The sequence below is a fragment of the Physella acuta genome, unplaced genomic scaffold (assembly GCF_028476545.2).
Source record: "Physella acuta isolate Inbredline_101_S28 unplaced genomic scaffold, ASM2847654v3 ptg000329l, whole genome shotgun sequence".
Classification (NCBI taxonomy): Eukaryota; Metazoa; Mollusca; class Gastropoda; family Physidae; genus Physella; species Physella acuta.
Window position 1 is genome coordinate 154,488 of NW_026731848.1, and position 14,254 is coordinate 168,741.

Sequence of the window (14,254 nt, forward strand, 5' to 3'; positions counted from 1 at the left end):
TCAATAGAAGAAGTCAAATCCCAGTCACACTGGTCAATAGAACAAGTTAAATCCCAGTCTCATTGGTCAATAGAACAAGTCAAATCCCAATCACACTGGTCAATAGAACAAGTCAAATCCCAGTCTCATTGGTCAATAGAACAAGTCAAATCCCAGTCATACTGGTCAATAGAACAAGTCAAATCCCAGTCACACTGTCAATAGAACAAGTCAAATCCCAGTCACACTGGTCAATAGAACAAGTCAAATCCCGGTCACACTGTCAATAGAACAAGTCAAATCCCAGTCACACTGGTCAATAGAACAAGTCAAATACCAGTCATACTGGTCAATAGAACAAGTCAAATCCCAGTCACACTGGTCAATAGAACATGTCAAATCCCAATGACACTGGTCAATATAACAAGTCAAATCCCAGTCACATTGGTCAATAGAACAAGTCAAATCACACTGGTCAATAGAACAAGTCAAATCCCAGTCATACTGGTCAATAGAACAAGTCAAATCCCAGTCACACTGGTCAATAGAAGAAGTCAAATCCCAGTCACACTGGTCAATAGAACAAGTCAAATCCCAGTCACACTGGTCAATAGAACAAGTCAAATCCCAGTCACACTGGTCAATAGAAGAAGTCAAATCCCAGTCACACTGATCAATAGAACAAGTCAAATCCCAGTCACACTGGTCAATAGAACAAGTCAAATCCCAGTCTCATTGGTCAATAGAACAAGTCAAATCCCAGTCATACTGGTCAATAGAACAAGTCAAATCCCAGTCACACTGTCAATAGAACAAGTCAAATCCCAGTCACACTGGTCGATAGAACAAGTCAAATCCAAGTCACACTGTCAATAGAACAAGTCAAATCCCAGTCACACTGGTCAATAGAACAAGTCAAATCCCAGTCACACTGGTCAATAGAACAAGTCAAATCCCAGTCACATTGGTCAATAGAACAAGACAAATCCTAGTCACACTGGTCAATAGAACAAGTCAAATCCCAGTCACATTGGTCAATAGAACAAGTCAAATCACATTGGTCAATAGAACAAGTCAAATCCCAGTCACACTGTCAATAGAACAAGTCAAATCCCAGTCACACTGGTCAATATAACAAGTCAAATCCCAGTCACACTGGTCAATAGAACAAGTCAAATCCCAGTCACATTGGTCAATAGAAAAAGACAAATCCTAGTCACACTGGTCAATAGAACAAGTCAAATCCCAGTCACACTGGTCAATAGAACAAGTCAAATACCAGTCATACTGGTCAATAGAACAAGTCAAATCCCAGTCACACTGGTCAATAGAACATGTCAAATCCCAATGACACTGGTCAATATAACAAGTCAAATCCCAGTCACATTGGTCAATAGAACAAGTCAAATCACACTGGTCAATAGAACAAGTCAAATCCCAGTCATACTGGTCAATAGAACAAGTCAAATCCCAGTCAAACGAGTCAATAGAACAAGTCAAATCCCAGTCACACTGGTCAATAGAACAAGTCAAATCCCAGTCTCATTGGTCAATAGAACAAGTCAAATCCCAGTCATACTGGTCAATAGAACAAGTCAAATCCCAGTCACACTGTCAATAGAACAAGTCAAATCCCAATCACACTGTCAATAGAACAAGTCAAATCACACTGGTCAATAGAACAAGTCAAATCCCAGTCATACTGGTCAATAGAACAAGTCAAATCCCAGTCAAACGAGTCAATAGAACAAGTCAAATCCCAGTCACACTGGTCAATAGAACAAGTCAAATCCCAGTCTCATTGGTCAATAGAACAAGTCAAATCCCAGTCATACTGGTCAATAGAACAAGTCAAATCCCAGTCACACTGGTCAATAGAACAAGTCAAATCCCAGTCACACTGTTCAATAGAACAAGTCAAATCCCAATCACACTGTCAATAGAACAAGTCAAATCCCAGTCACACTGGTCAATAGAACAAGTCAAATCCCAGTCACATTGGTCAATAGAACAAGTCAAATCCCAGTCACACTGGTCAATAGAACAAGTCAAATCCCAGTCACACCGGTCAATAGAACAAGTCAAATCCCAGTCAAACGAGTCAATAGAACAAGTCAAATCCCAGTCACACTGGTCAATAGAACAAGTCAAATCCCAGTCTCATTGGTCAATAGAACAAGTCAAATCCCAGTCATACTGGTCAATAGAACAAGTCAAATCCCAGTCACACTGGTCAATAGAACAAGTCAAATCCCAGTCACACTGTTCAATAGAACAAGTCAAATCCCAATCACACTGTCAATAGAACAAGTCAAATCCCAGTCACACTGGTCAATAGAACAAGTCAAATCCCAGTCACACTGTCAATAGAACAAGTCAAATCCCAGTCACACTGGTCAATAGAACAAGTCAAATCCCAGTCACACTGGTCAATAGAACAAGTCAAATCCCAGTCACATTGGTCAATAGAACAAGTCAAATCACATTGGTCAATAGAACAAGTCAAATCCCAGTCACACTGTCAATAGAACAAGTCAAATCCCAGTCACACTGGTCAATAGAACAAGTCAAATCCCAGTCACACTGGTCAATAGAACAAGTCAAATCCCAGTCACATTGGTCAATAGAAAAAGACAAATCCTAGTCACACTGGTCAATAGAACAAGTCAAATCCCAGTCACATTGGTCAATAGAACAAGTCAAATCCAGTCATACTGGTCAATAGAACAAGTCAAATCCCAGTCACACTGGTCAATAGAACATGTCAAATCCCAATGACACTGGTCAATATAACAAGTCAAATCCCAGTCACATTGGTCAATAGAACAAGTCAAATCCCAGTCACACTGGTCAATAGAACAAGTCAAATTGACCAGTCATACTGGTCAATAGAACAAGTCAAATCCCAGTCAAACGAGTCAATAGAACAAGTCAAATCCCAGTCACACTGGTCAATAGAACAAGTCAAATCCCAGTCACACTGGTCAATAGAACAAGTCAAATCCCAATCACACTGGGCTTTTATCAATGCGGTGGCTACTACTTGTATTCAGGACATCTTGTTTAGACCCCTTCAACCGGTCCCCTAAACAAAAACTCAATCCCCCTATCCCTAAACAACCCCGCCCCTCTCAACACCCAACCCCTAACGAACGTGATTCATCTCAAATAATGCAGTCTACTTTCTGCTAGATAGCCACTGCTATAGGCAGTCTACTCTCGGCTAGGTAGCCGCTACTATAGACACTCTCAGCTAGATAGCCGCTGCTATAGACACTCGGCTAGGTAGCCGCTGCTATAGACACTCTCGGCTAGTTAGCCGCTGCTATAGACACTCTTGGCTAGGTAGCCGCTGCTATAGGCAGTCTACTCTCGGCTAGGTAGCCGCTACTATAGACACTCTCAGCTAGATAGCCGCTGCTATAGACACTCGGCTAGGTAGCCGCTGCTATAGACACTCTCGGCTAGGTAGCCGCTGCTATAGACACTCTCGGCTAGTTAGCCGCTGCTATAGACACTCTTGGCTAGGTAGCCGCTGCTATAGGCAGTCTACTCTCGGCTAGGTAGCCGCTACTATAGACACTCTCAGCTAGATAGCCGCTGCTATAGACACTCGGCTAGGTAGCCGCTGCTATAGACACTCGGCTAGGTAGCCGCTGCTATAGACAGTCGGCTAGGTAGCCGCTGCTATAGGCAGTCTACTCTCGGCTAGGTAGCCGCTGCTATAGACACTCGGCTAGGTAGCCGCTGCTTTAGACACTCGGCTAGGTAGCCGCTGCTATAGACACTCGGCTAGGTAGCCGCTGCTATAGGCAGTCTACTCTCGGCTAGGTAGCCGCTGTTATAGACACTCTCGGCTAGGTAGCCGCTGCTATAGACACTCGGCTAGGTAGCCGCTGCTATAGACAGTCGGCTAGGTAGCCGCTGCTATAGGCGGTCTACTCTCGGCTAGGTAGCCGCTGCTATAGACACTCGGCTAGGTAGCCGCTGCTATAGACACTCGGCTAGGTAGCCGCTGCTATAGACACTCGGCTAGGTAGCCGCTGCTATAGACACTCGGCTAGGTAGCCGCTGCTATAGGCAGTCTACTCTCGGCTAGGTAGCCGCTGCTATGGTAATCGTGTGTTTCCTGCTGATTGTGGAGTGACTCCCCACCCCTCCTTACCCCTCTCCATCCCTCCCCACCCCTCCACCTTAATTAAAGGGCCCTAACCAGCCCTCCTATGATTCCACTAATACCAGCGCTTGCAATCAAAGTCATTTCCTGTACAGCCGGGGAGGGGGGAGAGGGGGGGGGGCTTTTTGTTTTGGTTGTCTGGGACATACACACCAGTCCACCCCTACCCCCACACGTCACTACCACCCACAATTACTCTACATACACAACGCAAGCACTCACAGACGCTATTACTGCAGTTTCCCCCTCCCCACAATTCTCTTATGTCAGTTACCTTATTATAAACTTGGAGCAAAGTCAAAACTAAATCCATGTAATACTAAGCCCTTAATCCAGCTATACTTAACACCCACCCCACTCACACACACACACCATATTTACAGTGCATTAAAACCCCTACACACACACACGCACAAACCCACCCACCCACCCACCCACCCACACACACACACACACACACACACACACAGAGTACAAGCATTACGGCAATGCGACGATGAGAAGAGAAATAAAAACATGGAATCCATTAAAATATATTTTTTTTATCTAAAACAAACTCCCTAGCTCATTAGTCCCGCGAGAGTTCACCAAGGGTCATCTACTATTGACGTCACACAATCCTAGTCGATTTGTCTCACACACCCTCCCCCAACCCACCACGACACTAAAATAACAAGTTTTACTCAAATTTAAAATATTTTCTTCATTTCATTTTTTTTTGTTATTATGTACATTATATGGAGCGAGTACAATTTATTTTTCGAAGGTGGTCTTCACTTTTTTACTCCACGTAATGTCATAAGCATACATGACTATTTATGTTTTATGTGATCCAACTTACATTGAGCTTCCGTAAATAACGTTACAGTTCTGGGAGATGGTGTCGAGGGTGGGGATTTGGGGTGAGGTGGGGATGTGGAGTGGGGGGCAATGGGGTATGGGAGATGGGTGGTTCAAAGGAAAGTTTAAATAACGGTCGATAACGCATGTAGATCGATCAAAAATGTTATGTTTTAGTTGTATAACATGTGCATTGTTCCTAACATCAAACTACCCACAATGTGTTTCGTTAACCTCCACGTCATAAATGTTTGTGTATCTAGGAATAGTAGTTTGAAAAGTAAAGTTTCCCTTTCAAAACTGACGGTCTATGGGGCAAGTGAAGTAGAGTTCACTTTACCTTTACTCTCCCTAACGTGAGTTAGGTACCCATCAGACTTGGGTGGACTCAGGGACTGTTTACTGATTTGAACCCGGATTCGAAATCGAGACTTACGGGTTAGCAGTCCAGCTCTCTACCGCTAGACCACTCCGTCCCATAGTATTTTGAAAGCACACGATTAATTAAATTACTTACGCTAATATCCACACGAACACATTAACACTAGCCCTATTATATTCACTGGTTACAGGATTTATCCACAAGCTTATCCACATTTAGGTGTTACCCACACAAAGAGCCAGCCATCTACAGACTAGACTGAAGGATGAACTCTCTAACCAAGTTCCCACTCTAGAACAGTGACGTCACCAGATGAGTGACGAAACTATGACGAACCAAGTGATCAGTGGTTCATACTAGTGTGACGAACCAGACTTGGACCTTTCGTCGTCATTAGACGTTCTTTAGTACCGGTCATTTGGTCAGCTAAAAACGACGTGTATACTCTAAAGTAAGTAACCATTCGCTATAATGTAATCACATCACTTGTTTACGTTTGAACACTAGATCTAGGTTGTCACAATGCGTATTGATATATTGTGACTTGTCACAATACGACTGGTCACAATTTGACTGATGACAATGTCACAGTGTTACAATGTGACATGTCACAGTATGTCTTGTCACAATATGACGTATTTACTTAAGAAAGTACTGAGGCCGTGTACAAGCGAAGATGGCCCTGTCAGCTAGTGGTAACCTTTACAATGCCAAGAGACAGATCACCCTACCTTTCACAACAGTCTCTTTACCCACCAGCGCTAGTCCCTCCGTCCAGTAGTGCTCACCACTACCCCGTCCGCCCGCCCCCAGTAAACACAGTAACTCTAACAACGGTTTCGGTCTCAGAACAAACGTGACGTCACCCCCGGACACAACACCAACACAGTTTCGTGTTTCAAGGAAAGACAACTCTACTCACCAAGTGTGCGCGTGCTAGTGCCGTGGAATGAATCAGCTGGGAGCTGGCCTGGCCGCGCCTCCAATACGGGAGGATGTGTCGACTCACAGACACCGGCCTGTAAAAATACCTCCAGATCGATACTCGCTATTTGCCCGTCTACCTCATTCCTTTACTCCCACCAGAAACCACACAACTCGGTATCGATACTAACATTGATTTCCGATACATTAAAACCCCGACAAATCAACCCCGTGGAATTATTTCTGTAAAAAAATGTAATTAAATTTACAATACTGTTGGTATGTTATTGATTGGAGAAGTGTGGACGATTTCCGGCTGGCGAGGTGCCAGCGGTGATGAGTAATCGATTACTGTAGTTGTGCGAAAACAACAACAAGTCCCCTGTCGTCTGCCTGTGTTCTGGAATTGGTTGGATCACAAACAGGCTGGCTCAGGGTGGACCGACCGGCCGACGCCATCTCCTACCCCCCCCCCCCCTCCTACCCCCACCCATTCGTGTTGTATGACGACAAATCACGCACAATCATAGGAAATCGATTCTATCAATTTATGTTACTATCATCATTATTAAACCAAAAATTTTCGTTTTGACATTCAATATGTCTCGAATTTTAAAACAAATTGTTGATATTTTATTTTTGTGAAAGGTTAGACATGCGTAATTTAATTTATTGATTAATAATTAATGATAAAACTAGAACACAGAGAGATGGTTGGGCGTGGCTCCACAACTGATTTCAATGTTTCTGTATTTGATGGCGTTATAACAGGAAATCTTACGTGGCTCGAGAAAATAAAAAAAAACGCGAGATACGGAAGACTCAGTTAATTGAATTCTCAGTGCGCTGGTGCCTGAAGAATTGGCTGCGTATGTGACGGTTGATGGAAGCCGCAGGAACTGTGTGTGGGTGGGGGGGGGGGGGTGTGGAGGACATGGTCACGTGATCTACGATATGCTAATCTTCGTCAAAAATAATTATACGTATTATGTTTACACTCTCAGTACAAGGTAATATCTTACTGCACTCACATCATTTCTAGTTATTGTTTCACTTAGTTCCTCAAGGTTGGTGAAATGTATTGATGAAACACTTGATGAATTATAACGATAGCAAAGCAGAAAAATTATAACAAGTCTACTGGATACTCACTCTACCTGATGCCCACAGAATCCAACATTAACACACATGCACTAAGTGAATCACATAAAGGATAGACTTTACAGTGGTCCTACGGTAGAGCGCGATACTAATAACGTGAAAGTCTCGAGTTCGGATCCCGGACTTGTCCACCCACTACCTGCCTCACGCTATGAGGCTGGTTATACAAATGACCACACTATTCCCTCATGTGCCGAGGTCACAGAGTCAGGTAAACTCTACTCCGTTAGAATAAAGTGAATGGCTTGACGCAGTTGCTTAAAACCTTGCTGCTGTATTTAATACACATTTGGATTCGGATTTTCTGTGTGGATGTTTTATGCACGTATTCTCATGAACAAACAACCTCTCTGCTCTTTAAATTGTCACAACTAGTCTAAATTGTCACACCTAGTCAAAATTGTCACACCTAGTCTAAATTGTCCCACCTAGTCTAAATTGTCACACCTAGTCTAAATTGTCACACCTAGTCTAAAGTGTCACACCTAGTCTAAAATGTCCCACCTAGTCTAAATTGTCAAACCTAGTCTAAAATGTCACACTTTTAAACATTAGCAGAAGTAAAGACAAGATCTTGCTGGCTCAGACGAGTCGTCTGCTAGATGCGGTTTGCGGGATAATTAATGCTTACCCATAATACACTTGGCTAAGTCGTGTGGCGAAATAACCGCGTTGCTGTCCTTCCCTCCCCGAAATGACCACCCGGTGAGCCCCTCCATTGGACTAAGAGCTTTAAATTACACGTGCTGATGCCCTCACCTCATTAGTTTGGAGTTTACGGGAGTTAACCCACTTTTCACTCAGGCTGGAGTCATCTCCCTTGCAGACCTACCAATAATTCAGGGTTTTAGAAGGACTTGATTCAATTTCATGGGACATCATCTTCAGTCATTTTCTAAAACATCAACTTTACAGTCAACTTTCTAAAATATCAACTTTACAGTCGTTTTCTAAAACATAACTTTTACAGTTAATTTTCTGTAACATCAAACTTTAAAGGCAACTTTCTAATTAATGTATTTTACTTTCTCGTAAGCGGAGTATACAGGATATAGTGAATGAATGAAGGGGGTGAATGGGGGTGAATGTTATTTATACTTTGTACCCTGTCCCCTTCGTCCCTGTTCAATCCTTGTGTTGTGAGTTGTGACAGTCCGGTTTGTACCTATTTGTCTACGGGTATGTAAGGTGTGTGAGTACGTGTGTGATTCACCTCAGCGTCAGTTTAGTCCAGTTCTCCCATAAGGTTAGTGTAGGTTAGTTCTGTACTGTTAGTTAGCCACTGTATCTTAGTTTGTGTAGGTTAGTTCTGTACTGTTAGATAGCCACTGTATCTTAGTTTGTGTAGGTTAGTTCTGTACTGTTAGTTAGCCACTGTATCTTAGTTTGTGTAGGTTAGTTCTGTACTGTTAGATAGCCACTGTATCTTAGTTTGTGTAGGTTAGTTCTCTACTGTTAGATAGCCACTGTATCTTAGTTTGTGTAGGTTAGTTCTGTACTGTTAGATAGCCACGGTATCTTTGTTTGTGTAGGTTAGTTCTGTACTGTTAGATAGCCACTGTATCTTAGTTTTTGTAGGCTAGTTCTGTAGTGTTAGATAGTCACTGTATCTTAGTTTGTGTACTAGCTTATGTATGTATATTTAGAACAGACTGTGTTGTGTAGATGGTGTAGATAGCATTAAACTCTTTTAGTGTTAACGAGCCTTTGTTTTATTTAGTCTTATTTTGTAACCCGTTTGCTGCTGTTCGTCTTATATGTTGCATGACGCACTGGATCACCAGTAAAGGCGTGTTCGTGTTCACAACAGATGAAGTATTGTAATCGTGCAAAAAAATTGAAATCGAGATTTTAACGAATCTTGCCGTTTTACACCTTCCTGAGTCCAAAAAAACAAATCTTGTCTGTGTGTGTTTGTGTATGTAAACACGATAGTTTTAGTACCGTTACAGTTAGGTTAACCAAATGTCGCATATAAGTATAATATTCAATTTATTTTTTCTTTAAGCTATTGAACAATCTCTGATTACTGGAAGTAATACTTATAAAATACCGATAACGTGTGTAATAATTCTCCAGTTAGTTGGACGAAATTACACGTAAGTTTCCGTCAATTTTTAACCATTTTCGGCAAACGGAAAGGTTACTTCGGACTGGTCACTTCTAAAAGTCTATCGAAGTTTTCCCAAAGATAACATTGTTTTTTTTTTGTGGGGTTTGTAAGTAGGATTTTTTTTTCGATATATAGCTCATAAAGATCAACTTGTTATGCGCCATATAGGCAGTTGATTCCAATGTCAGTTTGCTTCTCTTTGCTTCCATAGCCTTTGTCCAAAAAAGAAGAAACTACAAGGCAGCAGTTGTTTGATTTTGGAGTTGTCTCTCCTAGAAGAGTTGCTGTCTCCAGCAATCGAGCCTCTTCTGCCCGAGGGTTCGAGCTCGTAACAATTCGGTTCTGCAACTATGAGCTTTACCGACTCGACCACGCCGAATTAGAACGAGCTAGATCAGGGTACTGTTCACCCATTCCTTTTCAATATGTATTATTTCAAAAACAATTCGCTTTCGCGATTTTTCTCTTGTTTTTACTAGATGTACTTGATGTATTTTTTTTAAGTAGGCTATGAGCTCTCCCTAAAGTCTTAACCAAGTATTTTAATACCCTAATCATATATTAAAGGGAGAGCGCTGAAGTCTAGTTATCAATGTAGACAGTAGGGTAGGCCTATTTGGTAGTAGAATAAAGATCTGTCTAAACGTGAACACCCAGGTACTTAGTCACATGAACATGTAAATTCAAACATTCTCCGTCTCAGACACTTTAAAGAAAGTCAGATACAACACACAAATAGGATAACATTTACCAGCTGCGTTAGCACCTTTCTCTAGAAATGTTCTTCTTTCTGATATCTTTTTTCTGCTCTCCATCAAATTGCCGTCCTGCTGTCCTGTTAAAAAGGGCTACAGATGCAATGTTTCCGGTCAAACAGCTACAGATGCAATGTTTCCTGTCAAACAGCTACAGATGCAATGTTTCCTGTCAAACAGCAACAGATGCAATGTTTCCTGTCAAACAGCAACAGATGCAATGTTGATTGTTGCTCTCATTCCTCCTGATCTTAATACTATAGTCCGTGATGTTCCTGGAACAGTTCCATCTTGAAATGGGCCACTAGGATGCTAGCATTATATACTCGTTTAGGAAGCAGATGTGATAGTGGCATGAAAGTGTGCATCAGAAAAATGTAGAAGAGGAATTAGACTGGAATCACCTATTATTATTGGTATGAAATCTATGAAATAGTAAGGTTGCTAGTACTTTATTCCTTGTAAAAAATAACGTAGTAAAACAAAATTGTCGGGTCTCCGGATGCCCGATTTATTTACTTTAAAAAAAACCAACTGCTTCAAACAATCCTTTGAACACTTCTGATTTTCATTTTTTAATACATTTCGGCTCCTTAAATCCTAACTTGAGTTGTTGTTTTTTTTAAAACTCAAGCCCTGACAATCCAGCCTTACCCACCTCTCTTTCAAACGATCTCTTTGGTGACTTTTTTCATCTTTCTTTCAAACGGTCTCTTTCGTGGCTTTTTTGTACTCCAATTTCTCCCGTGGATTCTGCCTAGTGGTGTTATTAACTGTCTTTCCGAGGGTGTGTCTTATTCATCACCTGTTTCTGTTTTCTAGGCCCCTTCGTGGAACCAGAAATCAGGTACCGATGCCAACAACAAGACTAGTTCCCTTCATTAGGCCTCACCACTGTCAGCAAGAATGTACAGGTGCCTCAATTTCACATTCATTAATTTAGTCAAATCATCAATGATTTATTCTAGCTTGCTTTAATTTATTTTTATTTTCCAAAAAAAAGGCGCCACTGTCATAAAAAAACAAAATGCTCGTTGGATGAGTAGCTGTAAATATTTGTTGCACACTTTCTGTGGTGGATACTGTGCACCTCCTTCAGAAGGATATGGTGCACCATCATTAGAATACGGTGCGAGACAAAAAGATAATTTTGTATTGGGTTAATAATTATGATTACTGAGGTTGTTGAAATGTAGAACTTTCTTGATGAAATAATATATTACCTATATTTCACCAGGATACTTTCACATAGGTTATTACTAACTGTGTTGACGAAAGATTTACATATAGGTTTAGATAAGCGGAAGCAGCATAGCATTTCCGATAACCGGAAGTTGAACTTTTTCTACTTTGAATTTTTCAAAAGCCTATAACTTGAGTACTATTTCAGATAGAAAAATGAAATTTCACATGTAAGTAAAAGATCTAATTTTCTGTCGTCTGTCAAATTTTGAGTAATTTCCGTATACCGGAAATAGTAATTTTCACTATTTCCGATTGGTGCGCAATTCTTTTTCGATGAGATTCTATTCTATTTTTAAAAGTTTAACTATTTAAAATGGATTAAAAATGATAACTATATCCCGAGTTCCCATCCCCTGTTGTATTATATAAGAATATTCGAGAAAGTTTAATGGAGATCACTGCCGGTTTATTTATATATAAAAAAAACGTTTTAATAACAAGCTTTTATGTAATAATGCACTACAAGGTAGAAAATAAATGACTTTCTTTAAATCTATCGAATTAGCGTCTCTTTAACAGGTAAAACTGTAAACCCTTACTATGACATTTACGTAAAAAAATATTTGTACTCACGTGCAGACATTTCCATTATAATTGGCTATTTAAAATTTATGTTAGTTGATCTTTCTAAAAAAAAACCTTTACATGCTTTTAAATGTTTGAAAATGTTTTTTTTTACAACGAAATTACAAGAATACACCAAACTTAACCGTCGTAATCTTGCCATTAATTAGTGTAGCTGCGCCTGAATAGCTAAATGAATTTCCTAGAAATCCGATTCTTAAAAAAAAATAGGTCAAGCGACATATTGCTAGACTAATATGACTTGTTATATTTAGAAGCAGAGATACGGGCTTATCGATATGAAGTGTGTGTCTCTCTGCGATAATAAAGTGACCCACGCTTTTCTTTATATTTAAATAGTAGTGTAGTATTATATATTTAAAGAAAATCATTTATTTTCAAATTTTTAGTGCATTATTACAAAATAGCTCATTACTAAAACTTTTGTTTTGTGATTTTTAAAAAATTAATTTTCATACCTGTTTGAGAACAATGTAGTATAAATTTTAAAGAAGTTTTTCCTTTTATCCAAATGTTTTTTTTCCGTTTATTTATTTATTTTGTGCACACAAAGAATGGTGAAAATTAAAATGTTGAACTGACACAGTTAATCTGGATATCTCTTTACCAAATATCAAGTTTTTGTCGCATCTGCAACTGGTCTATCTAAGTATATTCAAGTATATATATATATATATATATATATATATATATATATATATATATATATATATATATATATATATATATATATATAGTTTATATAAGGCCGCTGTCAGTCTAGGTCAGTTTTTGGTCACTTCAAACTCGACATTGAGATGGGGTTTAATTTTCCCTTTAAAATTTGAGTGAACATTAAACTTTGTCAAGGACAATTTCCCAGCAACTTCTCTTTTTGTACCTGATGAAATAGGTTTGAGGAACAAACAAACAACCCCCAACTTGCTTTTATAGAAATAGAATCAGTTTTTCTCCCAGGCTTTTTCGGAGATTAATTCAAATAAAATTAAAAGTTCCAACTGCTACAAAGAAAAACACTCAACCGCAAACTTGAAATTGTTAACAAATATATTTCCAAGGACACAATTACTCCAAGTAAATACTTAATATTTTTTTTATTTCAGCGCATGCACACCTTGGCTTCTTGTAAGCGTCAGGTAAGAAGAAGGCGCCTTTTTCTATCAAGTCAGTCCTGAGATCCCAGCAACGCGCAAATGGTACTTATATCGGTAAGGTTTGGGATGGCATGCCCAGTGCAATCGTTTTGTAGAAATATAGAAATTTGTGACGAAACTGTTAGTTTTTTTTTTTTTTTTTTTTTTTTTGAAAAAAACCATAGTTGACAATGTTTTTATAGTTATTTAAATAGTAATGTATTATAGGTTTTAAAAATCATTTATTTTCACCTTGTTAGGGCATTAATACATTAAAAGTTTGTTATTAAAACGATTATTATGCTATTTCAGTACTTTAAAATTTGTAATTTGTTTCAAATCGTTTGAAAACTATATTATCTACCCCTAATAGCCTTCGCCAATTCGACCCAGCTCTACTATTGTTAACATTCGGCGTGAACTAAAGCTCACCAGACTGTTCTGGTGATAGCTTCTATATAGTTATCTCCCCTTCTGTTACTGAATTTATAGTTATCGTTAGCATTTAATCTTGTTATGCCCCCTTAGTTTCGAAAACGTGTAATTAGATGTCACTGAATAATTTAACATCTAACTAATTTTTTTTAAATAAATTTATGTGTTGCCCTCTAAGACGAAGTTTTCTGGAAAATTTGAACGAAATCGCTGCATTAGAAGGTGGTCAAAATTGAGCTACAAGATTTTTCCATAAACCCGAGACAAGAAAACTGAAATCTTGTGAAAAGCCCTTATGAGCCATTCACCAGATTATGTCATACCCGACATAATTGGGAAATCCCACTGAATCTGGTACCCTACAGCCGACAAGACGGTGAGATAAAAGAAACATCTGAAGCGGCCCTCGAGTCTCAATGTGGTTCTGATAACCACACTGTTATCGTCTGATACCCCTTGAAGTCCAAACGTTGCCTTGACATCTTGAGTGATAATTCTTCCTTCAGTTTTGACAGGTTTGAAGCA

The 14,254-nt window shown here is 39.6% G+C and overlaps 1 protein-coding gene across 4 annotated transcripts in view; it reads right to left on the reverse strand.

Annotated features, from left to right (window-relative positions):
- Nucleotides 1-6,449, reverse strand: part of LOC131940750 (uncharacterized) — a 63,197-nt gene extending 56,748 nt beyond the window's left edge. Inside the window, exon 1 of one of the 4 annotated variants that reach the window (XM_059299534.1) lies at nt 6,301-6,449. The gene's annotated coding sequence lies outside the window, so the exon portion shown is untranslated. Of the gene's footprint in view, nt 1-5,513; nt 5,583-6,109; nt 6,244-6,300 lie in introns of those variants that run through there. The other 3 variants (XM_059299536.1, XM_059299535.1, XM_059299537.1) reach the window with 3 other exon arrangements.
- Between the last annotated feature and the right edge of the window lie 7,805 nt (nt 6,450-14,254).